This window comes from Pleurodeles waltl, unplaced genomic scaffold, assembly GCF_031143425.1.
Source record: "Pleurodeles waltl isolate 20211129_DDA unplaced genomic scaffold, aPleWal1.hap1.20221129 scaffold_39, whole genome shotgun sequence".
In the NCBI taxonomy this organism is placed as follows: Eukaryota; Metazoa; Chordata; class Amphibia; order Caudata; family Salamandridae; genus Pleurodeles; species Pleurodeles waltl.
Genome location: NW_027150097.1, coordinates 8,446,978 through 8,458,660, shown reverse-complemented (window position 1 = coordinate 8,458,660; position 11,683 = coordinate 8,446,978). Strand labels below are relative to the sequence as shown.

Below are 11,683 nucleotides of genomic sequence, written 5' to 3'. Positions count from 1 at the left end.
TGTCAGAAGTGGGATTTGAACCTACGCCTCCAAAGGAGACTGCGACCTGAACGCAGCGCCTTAGACCACTCGGCCATCCTGACACTCGTGACACTGCAATGATGGCTCAATTTCCAGCTTATAAACCAAAATGAGTGCCATGTACTGAGTGAATGTTGTTTAATGTCCTCTGTATTTTCAATTCCAGACCTTCCTGCTCAGGGAAACAGTGGGATCTGAAGCTGATGAAGGAGAGAGGATGGATCATCCTGACAGTGGATCCGGTAGTGACTACTACTAATTCTCAATCATCTACTACATGGGGTGTGGACATGCTGAATTTTGAGCCAGTGCACATGGCCGGTGGTGACTGCTACTAATTCTCAATCATCTACTACAGGGGGTGTGGACATGCAGAATTTGGAGCCAGTTCAAGATTCAGTTCAGGAGGTGCCTGGCTCCATACCAATCAACTCAGTGCCTCTGAGACAAGGACTTGAACGGTACAGTTTGAGTCCTCGACCGCCATGCTCAACGCGGCTGCAAGGATTCGGGGTGGATTGACTGAATGTGGCATTTCTTGTTGTGTACTATTCTTGTATACTGGTTTAGTATAGTATCTTTTTTTTGAGCAGCTATGTTTGTTTTGTATTGGTTAAGGAGAAATGTTGTGTTCGTCATGGGCACGCCTATGATGCACACCAAGGGAGGTAGGGAGTGTTAGTCTCCCCCGAGTTTTGGAGTTGGATGGTAGGTGCGGTGACGTGGAACCGGAGAGAATAAAAGGTCAGGGAAGGTGTTCCTCGTGGCCAATGACTCTATATTATTCTCTGTGTATTTATTAAAACTTATTTGCGAAACAGGCACTGTGTGTGCACGATGCAACACACCCCTCCCATGCCCTGAATACAGAAGTTAAAAACCAGCTGTGATAGGGACGCAGGGGACCCTGGTGCCACTGAACCTTCTGCACTGTGAACCTGCTGAACTATTGACAGCTGTGCTTTTGATATGTAGGGTCGAAACCTTTATCTCGGCCCCTCTATCACGATTTGTTGAAGATGCTGTGATTTCCTGCTTTACCGATTTACTGCGATTTAGCCAACTTCAGGAAATTAGTGCAAGCAACGGACAATAGATCTTATCGATAATTTACAGAAACTGTTGACATTGTTTTTGATAAGGGTGCTTGGAAAAAAAAAGTCCAAAAATGTATCCACCTCGCAAAAGACACATGTCAGAACAGGGGTTTGAACCCACGTCCCCAAGGGAGACTATGACCTGAATACAGCACCTTAGACCACCCGGCCATCCTGACACTCTTGACACCAGACTGATGGCTCAACTTCCACCATATAACAAAAATGAGTGCCATGTACTGAGTGAATGTTATTTAATGTCCTCTGTATTTTCAATTCCAGACCTTCCTGCTCAGGGAAACAGTGGGATCTGAAGCTGATGAAGGAGAGAGGATGGATCATCCTGACAGTGGACCCTGTGGTGACTGCTACTAATTCTCAATCATCTACTACATGGAGTGTGGAATTGCAGAATTTTGAGCCAGTGCATATGGCCGGTGGTCACTGCTACTAATTCTCAATCATCTACTACAGGGGGTGTGGACATGCAGAATTTGGAGCCAGTTCAAGATTCAGATCAGGAGGCTCCTGGCTCCATACCAATCAACTCAGTGCCTCTGAGACAAGGACTTGAACGGTACAGTTTGAGTCCTCGACCGCCATGCTCAACGCGGCTGCAAGGATTCGGGGTGGATTGACTGAATGTGGTATTTCTTGTTGTGTACTATTCTTGTATACTGGATTAGTATAGTATATTTTTTTTGAGCAGCTATGTTTGTTTTGTATTGGTTAAGGAGAAATGTTGTGTTCGTCATGGGCACGCCCATGATGCACACCAAGGGAGGTAGGGAGTGTTAGTCTCCCCCGAGTTTTAGAGTTGGATGGTAGGTGTGGTGATGTGGAATCGGAGAGAATAAAAGGTAGGGGAAGGTGTTCCTCGTGGCTAAAGACTCCATATTATTCTTTGTGTATTTATTAAAACTTCTCTGCAAAACAGGCACTGTGTGTGCACGACGCAACACCCCCACCCCTCCCATCCTCTGAATACAGAAGTTAAAAACCAGCTGTGATTGGGACGCAGGGGACCCTGGTGCCACTGAACCTTCTGCACTGTGAACCTGCTGAACTATTGACAGCTGCGCTTTTGATATGTAGGGTCGAAACCTTTATCTCGGCCCCTCTATCACGATTTGTTGAAGATGCTGTGATTTCCTGCTTTACCGATTTACTGCGATTTAGCCAACTTCAGGCAATTAGTGCAAGCAACGGAAAATAGATCTTATCGATAATTTACAGAAACTGTTGACAATGTTTTTTATACAGTGCTTGGGAAAAAAAAGTTCAAAAATGTATCTACCTCGCAAAATACACTTGTCAGAAGTGCGATTTGAACCCACACCTCCAAGGGAGGCTTCGACCTGAACGCAGCGCCTTAGACCACTCAGCCATCCTCACACTCTTCACACCTCCCTCATGGCTCAATTTCGAGCGTATAAACCAAAATGAGTGCCATGTACTGAGTGAATGTTGTTTAATGTCCTCTGTATTTCAATTCCAGACCTTCCTGCTCAGGGAAACAGTGGGATCTGAAGCTGATGAAGGAGAGAGGATGGATCATCCTGACAGTGAATCCGGTGGTGACTGCTACTAATTCTCAATCATCGACTACATGGGGTGTGGACATGCAGAAGTTTGAGCCAGTGCACATGGCCGGTGGTGACTGCTACTAATTCTCAATCATCTACTACAAGGGGTGTGGACATGCAGAATTTGGAGCCAGTTCAAGATTCAGATCAGGAGGTGCCTGGCTCCATACCAATCAACTCAGTGCCTCTGAGACAAGGACTTGAACGGTACAGTTTGAGTCCTCGACCGCCATGCTCAATGCGGCTGCAAGGATTCGGGGTGGATTGACTGAATGTGGCATTTCTTGTTGTGTACTATTCTTGTACACTGGATTAGTATAGTATCTTTTTTTTGAGCAGCTATGTTTGTTTTTATTGGTTAAGGAGAAATGTTGTGTTCGTCATGGGCACGCCCATGATGCACACCAAGGGAGGTAGGGAGTGTTAGTCTCCCCCGAGTTTTGGAGTTGGATGGTAGGTGCGGTGATGTGGAACCGGAGAGAATAAAAGGCCAGGGAAGGTGTTCCTCGTGGCCAATGACTCTATATTATTCTCTGTGTATTTATTAAAACTTATCTGCGAAACAGGCACCATGTGTGCACGATGCAACACACCCCTCCCATGCCCTGAATACAGAAGTTAAAAACCAGCTGTGATTGGGACGCAGGGGACCCTGGTGCCACTGAACCTTCTCCACTGTGAACCTGCTGAACTATTGACAGCTGCGCTCTTGTTATGTAGGGTCAAAACCTTTATCTCTGCCCCTCTATCACGATTTGTTGAAGATGCTGTGATTTCCCGCTTTACCGATTTACTGCGATTTAGCCAACTTCAGGAAATTAGTGCAAGCAACGGACAATAGATCTTATCGATAATTTACAGAAACTGTTGACATTGTTTTTGATACGGGTGCTTGGAAAAAAAAAGACAAAAAATGTATCCACCTCGCAAAAGACACTTGTCAGAAGTGGGATTCGAACCCACGCCTCCAAAGAAGACTGCGACCTGAACGCAGCACCTTAGACCACTCGGCCATCCTGACACTCATGACGCTGCATTGATGGCTCAATTTCCAGTTTATAAACCAAAATGAGTGCCATGTACTGAGTGAATGTTGTTTAATGTCCTCTGTACTTTCAATTCCAGACCTTCCTGCTCAGGGAAACAGTGGGATCTGAAGCTGATGAAGGAGAGAGGATGGATCATCCTGACAGTGGATCCGGTGGTGACTGCTACTAATTCTCAATCATCTACTACATGGGGTGTGGACATGCTGAATTTTGAGCCAGTGCACATGGCCGGTGGTGACTGCTACTAATTCTCAATCATCTACTACAGGGGGTGTGGACATGCAGAATTTGGAGCCAGTTCAAGATTCAGATCAGCAGGTGCCTGGCTCCATACCAATCAACTCAGTGCCTCTGAGACAAGGACTTGAACGGTACAGTTTGAGTCCTCGACCGCCATGCTCAACGCGGCTGCAAGGATTCTGGGTGGATTGACTGAATGTGGCATTTCTTGTTGTGTACTATTCTTGTATACTGGTTTAGTATAGTATATTTGTTTTGAGCAGCTATGTTTGTTTTGTATTGGTTAAGGAGAAATTTTGTGTTCGTCATGGGCACGCCTATGATGCACACCAAGGGAGGTAGGGAGTGTTAGTCTCCCCCGAGTTTTGGAGTTGGATGGTAGGCGCGGTGACGTGGAACCAGAGAGAATAAAAGGTCAGGGAAGGTGTTCCTCCTTGCCAATGACTCTATATTATTCTCTGTGTATTTATTAAAACTTATTTGCGAAACAGGCACTGTGTGTGCACGATGCAACACACCCCTCCCATGCCCTGAATACAGAAGATAAAAACCAGCTGTGATTGGGACGCAGGGGACCCTGGTGCCACTGAACCTTCTGCACTGTGAACCTGCTGAACTATTGACAGCTGCGCTTTTGATATGTAGGGTCGAAACCTTTATCTCGGCCCCTCTATCACGATTTGTTGAAGATGCTGTGATTTCCTGCTTTACCGATTTACTGCGATTTTGCCAACTTCAGGCAATTAGTGCAAGCAACGGACAATAGATCTTATCGATAATTTACAGAAACTGTTGACATTGTTTTTGATAAGGGTGCTTGGAAAAAAAAAGTCAAAAAATGTATCCACCTCGCAAAAGACACATGTCAGAAGAGGGGTTTGAACCCACGTCTCCAAGGGAGACTATGACCTGAACGCAGCGCCTTAGACCACTCGGCCATCCTGACACTCTTCACACCTCCCTCATGGCTCAATTTCGAGCGTATAAACCAAAATGAGTGCCATGTACTGAGTGAATGTTGTTTAATGTCCTCTGTACTTTCAATTCCAGACCTTCCTGCTCAGGGAAACAGTGGGATCTGAAGCTGATGAAGGAGAGAGGATGGATCATCCTGACAGTGGACTCAGTGGTGACTGCTACTAATTCTCAATCATCTACTACATGGGGTGTGGACTTGCAGAATTTTGAGCCAGTGCATATGGCCGGTGGTGACTGCTACTAATTCTCAATCATCTAGTACAGGGGGTGTGGACATGCAGAATTTGGAGCCAGTTCAAGATTCAGATCAGAAGGGGCCTGGCTCCATACCAATCAACTCAGTGCCTCTGAGACAAGGACTTGAACGGTACAGTTTGAGTCCTCGACCGCCATGCTCAACGCGGCTGCAAGGATTCGGGTTGGATTGACTGAATGTGGTATTTATTGTTGTGTACTATTCTTGTATACTGGATTAGTATAGTATCTTTTTTTTGAGCAGCTATGTTTGTTTTGTATTGGTTAAGGAGAAATGTTGTGTTTGTCATGGGAACGCCCATGATGCACAACAAGGGAGGTAGGGAGTGTTAGTCTCCCCCAAGTTTTGGAGTTGGATAGTAGGTGCGGTGATGTGGAATCGGAGAGAATAAAAGGTAGGGGAAGGTGTTCCTCGTGGCCAAAGACTCCATATTATTCCTTGTGTATTTATTAAAACTTCTCTACAAAACAGGCACTGTGTGTGCACGACGCAACACCCCCACCCCTCCCATCCCCTGAATACAGAAGTTAAAAACCAGCTGTGATTGTGACGCAGGGGACCCTGGTGCCACTGAATCTTCTGCACTGTGAACCTGCTGAACTATTGACAGCTGCGCTTTTGATATGTAGGGTCGAAACCTTTATCTCGGCCCCTCTATCACGATTTGTTGAAGATGCTGTGATTTCCTGCTTTACCGATTTACTGCGATTTAGCCAACTTCAGGCAATTAGTGCAAGCAACGGAAAATAGGTCTTATCGATAATTTACAGAAACTGTTGACATTGTTTTTGATACGGTGCTTGGGAAAAAAAAGTCCAAAAATGTATCCACCGCGCAAAATACACTTGTCAGAAGTGGGATTTGAACCCACGCCTCCAAGGGAGACTGTGATCTGAACACAGCACCTTAGACCACTCGGCCATCCTGACACTCTTCACACCTCTCTCATGGCTCAATTTCGAGTGCATAAACCAAAATGAGTGCCATGTACTGAGTGAATGTTGTTTAATGTCCTCTGTATTTTCAATTCCAGACCTTCCTGCTCAGGGAAACAGTGGGATCTGAAGCTAATGAAGGAGAGAGGATGGATCATCCTGACAGTGAATCCGGTGGTGACTGCTACTAATTCTCAATCATCGACTACATGGGGTGTGGACATGCAGAAGTTTGAGCCAGTGCACATGGCCGGTGGTGACTGCTACTAATTCTCAATCATCTACTACAAGGGGTGTGGACATGCAGAATTTGGAGCCAGTTCAAGATTCAGATCAGGAGGTGCCTGGCTCCATACCAATCAACTCAGTGCCTCTGAGACAAGGACTTGAACGGTACAGTTTGAGTCCTTCACCGCCATGCTCAACGCGGCTGCAAGGATTCGGGGTGGATTGACTGAATGTGGCATTTCTTGTTATGTACTATTCTTGTTTACTGGATTAATATAGTATCTTTTTTTTGAGCAGCTATGTTTGTTTTGTATTGGTTAAGGAGAAATGTTGTGTTCGTCATGGGCACGCCTATGATGCACACCAAGGGAGGTAGGGAGTGTTAGTCTCCCCCGAGTTTTGGAGTTGGATGGTAGGCGCGGTGACGTGGAACCGGAGAGAATAAAAGGTAGGGGAAGGTGTTCCTCGTGGCCAAAGACTCCATATTATTCTTTGTGTATTTATTAAAACTTATCTGCAAAACAGGCACTGTGTGTGCACGACGCAACACACCCCTCCCATGCCCTGAATACAGAAGTTAAAAACTAGCTGTGATTGGGACGCAGGGGACCCTGGTGCCACTGAACCTTCTGCACTGTGAACCTGCTGAACTATTGACAGCTGCGCTCTTGATATGTAGGGTCGAAACCTTTATCTCTGCCCCTCTATCACGATTTGTTGAAGATGCTGTGAATTCCCGCTTTACCGATTTACTGCGATTTAGCCAACTTCAGGAAATTAGTGCAAGCAACGGACAATAGATCTTATTGATAATTTACAGAAACTGTTGACATTGTTTTTGATACGGGTGCTTGGAAAAAAAAAAGTCCAAAAATGTATCCACCTCGCAAAATACACTTGTCAGAAGTGGGATTCGAACCCACGCCTCCAAAGGAGACTGCGACCTGAACGCAGCACCTTAGACCACTCGGCCATCCTGACACTCTTGACACTGCACTGATGGCTCAATTTCCAGCTTATAGACCAAAATGAGTGCCATGTACTGAGTGAATGTTGTTTAATGTCCTCTGTATTTTCAATTCCAGATCTTACTGCTCAGGGAAACAGTGGGATCTGAAGCTGATGAAGGAGAGAGGATGGATCATCCTGACAGTGGATCCGGTGGTGACTGCTACTAATTCTCAATCATCTACTACATGGGGTGTGGACATGCTGAATTTTGAGCCAGTGCACATGGCCGGTGGTGACTGCTACTAATTCTCAATCATCTACTACAGGGGGTGTGGACATGCAGAATTTGGAGCCAGTTCAAGATTCAGATCAGGAGGTGCCTGGCTCCATACCAATCAACTCAGTGCCTCTGAGACAAGGACTTGAACGGTACAGTTTGAGTCCTCGACCGCCATGCTCAACGCGGCTGCAAGGATTCGGGGTGGATTGACTGAATGTGGCATTTCTTGTTGTGTACTATTCTTGTATACTGGTTTAGTATAGTATCTTTTTTTTGAGCAGCTATGTTTGTTTTGTATTGGTTAAGGAGAAATGTTGTGTTCGTCATGGGCACGCCTATGATGCACACCAAGGGAGGTAGGGAGTGTTAGTCTCCCCCAAGTTTTGGAGTTGGATGGTAGGCGCGGTGACGTGGAACCGGAGAGAATAAAAGGTCAGAGAAGGTGTTCCTCGTGGCCAATGACTCTATATTATTCTCTGAGTATTTATTAAAACTTATCTGTGAAACAGGCACTGTGTGTGCACGATGCAACACACCCCTCCCATGCCCTGAATACAGAAGTTAACAACCAGCTGTGATTGGGACGCAGGGGACCCTGGTGCCACTGAACCTTCTGCACTGTGAACCTGCTGAACTATTGACAGCTGTGCTTTTGATATGTAGGGTCGAAACCTTTATCTCTGCCCCTCTATCACGATTTGTTAAAGATGCTGTGATTTCCTGCTTTACCGATTTACTGCGATTTAGCCAACTTCAGGCAATTAGTGCAAGCAACGGACAATAGATCTTATCGATAATTTACAGAAACTGTTGACATTGTTTTTGATAAGGGTGTTTGGAAAAAAAAGTCCAAAAATGTATCCACCTCGCAAAAGACACTTGTCAGAAGTGGGGTTGAACCCACGTCTCCAAGGGAGACTGCGACCTGAATGCAGCACCTTAGACCACCCGGCCATCCTGACACTCTTGACACCAGACTGATGGCTCAATTTCCAGCTTATAAACCAAAATGAGTGCCATGAACTGAGTGAATGTTATTTAATGTCCTCTGTATTTTCAATTCCAGACCTTCCTGCTCAGGGAAACAGTGGGATCTGAAGCTGATGAAGGAGAGAGGATGGATCATCCTGACAGTGGACCCTGTGGTGACTGCTACTAATTCTCAATCATCTACTACATGGGGTGTGCACTTGCAGAATTTTGGAGCCAGTTCAAGATTCAGATCAGGAGGTGCCTGGCTCCATACCAATCAACTCAGTGCCTCTGAGACAAGGACTTGAACGGTACAGTTTGAGTCCTCGACCACCATGCTCAACGCGGCTGCAAGGATTGGGGTGGATTGACTGACTGTGGTATTTATTGTTGTGTACTATTCTTGTATACTGGATTAGTATAGTATCTTTTTTTTGAGCAGCTATGTTTGTTTTGTATTGGTTAAGGAGAAATGTTGTGTTCGTCATGGGCACGCCCATGATGCACACCAAGGGAGGTAGGGAGTGTTAGTCTCCCCCGAGTTTTGGAGTTGGATGTTAGGTGCGGTGATGTGGAATCGGAGAGAATAAAAGGTAGGGGAAGGTGTTCCTCGTGGCCAAAGACTCCATATTATTCTTTGTGTATTTATTAAAACTTCTCTGCAAAACAGGCACTGTGTGTGCACGACGCAACACCCCCACCCCTCCCATCCCCTGAATACAGAAGTTAAAAACCAGCTGTGATTGTGACGCAGGGGACCCTGGTGCCACTGAACCTTCTGCACTGTGAACCTGCTGAACTATTGACAGCTGCGCTTTTGATATGTAGGGTCGAAACCTTTATCTCGGCCCCTCTATCACGATTTGTTGAAGATGCTGTGATTTCCTGCTTTACCGATTTACTGCGATTTAGCCAACTTCAGGCAATTAGTGCAAGCAACGGAAAATAGATCTTATCGATAATTTACAGAAACTGTTGACATTGTTTTTGATACGGTGCTTGGGAAAAAAAAGTCCAAAAATGTATACACCTCGCAAAATACACTTGTCAGAAGTGGGATTTTAACCCACGCCTCCAAGGGAGACTGCAACCTGAACGCAGCACCTTAGACCACTCGGCCATCCTGACACTCTTCACACCTCGCTCATGGCTCAATTTCGAGCGTATAAACCAAAATGAGTGCCATGTACTGAGTGAATGTTGTTTAATGTCCTCTGTATTTTCAATTCCAGACCTTCCTGCTCAGGGAAACAGTGGGATCTGAAGCTGATGAAGGAGAGAGGATGGATCATCCTGACAGTGAATCCGGTGGTGACTGCTACTAATTCTCAATCATCGACTACATGGGGTGTGGACATGCAGAAGTTTGAGCCAGTGCGCATGGCGGGTGGTGACTGCTACTAATTCTCAATCATCTACTACAAGGGGTGTGGACTTGCAGAATTTGGAGCCAGTTCACGATTTAGATCAGGAGGTGCCTGGCTCCATACCAATCAACTCAGTGCCTCTGAGACAAGGACTTGAACGGTACAGTTTGAGTCCTCGACCGCCATGCTCAACGCGGCTGCAAGGATTCGGGGTGGATTGACTGAATGTGGCATTTCTTGTTGTGTACCATTCTTGTATACTGGATTAGTATAGTATCTTTTTTTTGAGCAGCTATGTTTGTTTTGTATTCGTTAAGGAGAAATGTTGTGTTCGTCATGGGCACGCCTATGATGCACACCAAGGGAGGTAGGGAGTGTTAGTCTCCCCCGAGTTTTGGAGTTGGATGGTAGGCGCGGTGACGTTGAACCGGAGAGAATAAAAGGTCAGGGAAGGTGTTCCTCGTGGCCAATGACTCTATATTATTCTCTGTGTATTTATTAAAACTTATCTGCGAAACAGGCACTGTGTGTGCACGATGCAACACACCCCTCCCATGCCCTGAATACAGAAGTTAAAAACCAGCTGTGATTGGGATGCAGGGGAACCTGGTGCCACTGAACCTTCTGCACTGTGAACCTGCTGAACTATTGACAGCTGTGCTTTTGATATGTAGGGTCGAAACCTTTATCTCAGCCCCTCTATCACGATTTGTTGAAGATGCTGTGATTTCCTGCTTTACCGATTTACTGCGATTTAGCCAACTTCAGGCAATTAGTGCAAGCAACGGACAATAGATCTTATTGATAATTTACAGAAACTGTTGACATTGTTTTTGATAAGGGTGCTTGGAAAAAAAAAGTCCAAAAATGTATCCACCTCGCAAAAGACACTTGTCAGGAGTGGGGTTTGAACCCATGTCTCCAAGGGAGACTGCGACCTGAACCCCGCACCTTAGACCACCTGGCCATCGTGACACTCTTGACACCAGACGGATGGCTCAATTTTCAGCTTATAAACCAAAATGAGTGCCATGTACTGAGTGAATGTTATTTAATGTCCTCTGTATTTTCAATTCCAGACCTTCCTGCTCAGGGAAACAGTGGGATCTGAAGCTGATGAAGGAGAGAGGATGGATCATCCTGACAGTGGATCCGGTGGTGACTGCTACTAATTCTCAATCATCTACTACATGGGGTGTGGACATGCTGAATTTTGAGCCAGTGCACATGGACGGTGGTGACTGCTACTAATTCTCAATCATTTACCACAGGGGGTGTGGACATGCAGAATTTGGAGCCAGTTCAAGATTCAGATCAGGAGGTGCCTGGCTCCATACCAATCAACTCAGTGCCTCTGAGACAAGGACTTGAACGGTACAGTTTGAGTCCTCGACCGCCATGCTCAACGCGGCTGCAAGGATTCGGGGTGGATTGACTGAATGTGGCATTTCTTGTTGCGTACTATTCTTGTATACTGGTTTAGTATAGTATCTTTTTTTTGAGCAGCTATGTTTGTTTTGTATTGGTTAAGGAGAAATGTTGTGTTCGTCATGGGCACGCCTATGATGCACACCAAGGGAGGTAGGGAGTGTTAGTCTCCCCCGAGTTTTAGAGTTGGATGGTAGGCGCGGTGACGTGGAACCGGAGAGAATAAAAGGTAGGGGAAGGTGTTCCTCGTGGCCAAAGACTCCATATTATTCTTTGTGTATTTATTAAAACTTAT

General features: G+C 45.8%; 4 non-coding genes across 4 annotated transcripts; all 4 read right to left on the bottom strand.

Moving 5' to 3' along the window:
• On the bottom strand, positions 1-83 carry TRNAL-CAG (transfer RNA leucine (anticodon CAG)). The gene has a single exon. It is a non-coding gene; the product is annotated as a tRNA-Leu (tRNA).
• A 3,559-nt stretch (positions 84-3,642) lies between these two features.
• On the bottom strand, positions 3,643-3,725 carry TRNAL-CAG (transfer RNA leucine (anticodon CAG)). Its single transcript has one exon. It is a non-coding gene; the product is annotated as a tRNA-Leu (tRNA).
• A 2,348-nt stretch (positions 3,726-6,073) lies between these two features.
• On the bottom strand, positions 6,074-6,156 carry TRNAL-CAG (transfer RNA leucine (anticodon CAG)). Its single transcript has one exon. It is a non-coding gene; the product is annotated as a tRNA-Leu (tRNA).
• Positions 6,157-7,288: 1,132 nt separating this feature from the next.
• Positions 7,289-7,371, bottom strand: TRNAL-CAG (transfer RNA leucine (anticodon CAG)). The gene has a single exon. It is a non-coding gene; the product is annotated as a tRNA-Leu (tRNA).
• Between the last annotated feature and the right edge of the window lie 4,312 nt (positions 7,372-11,683).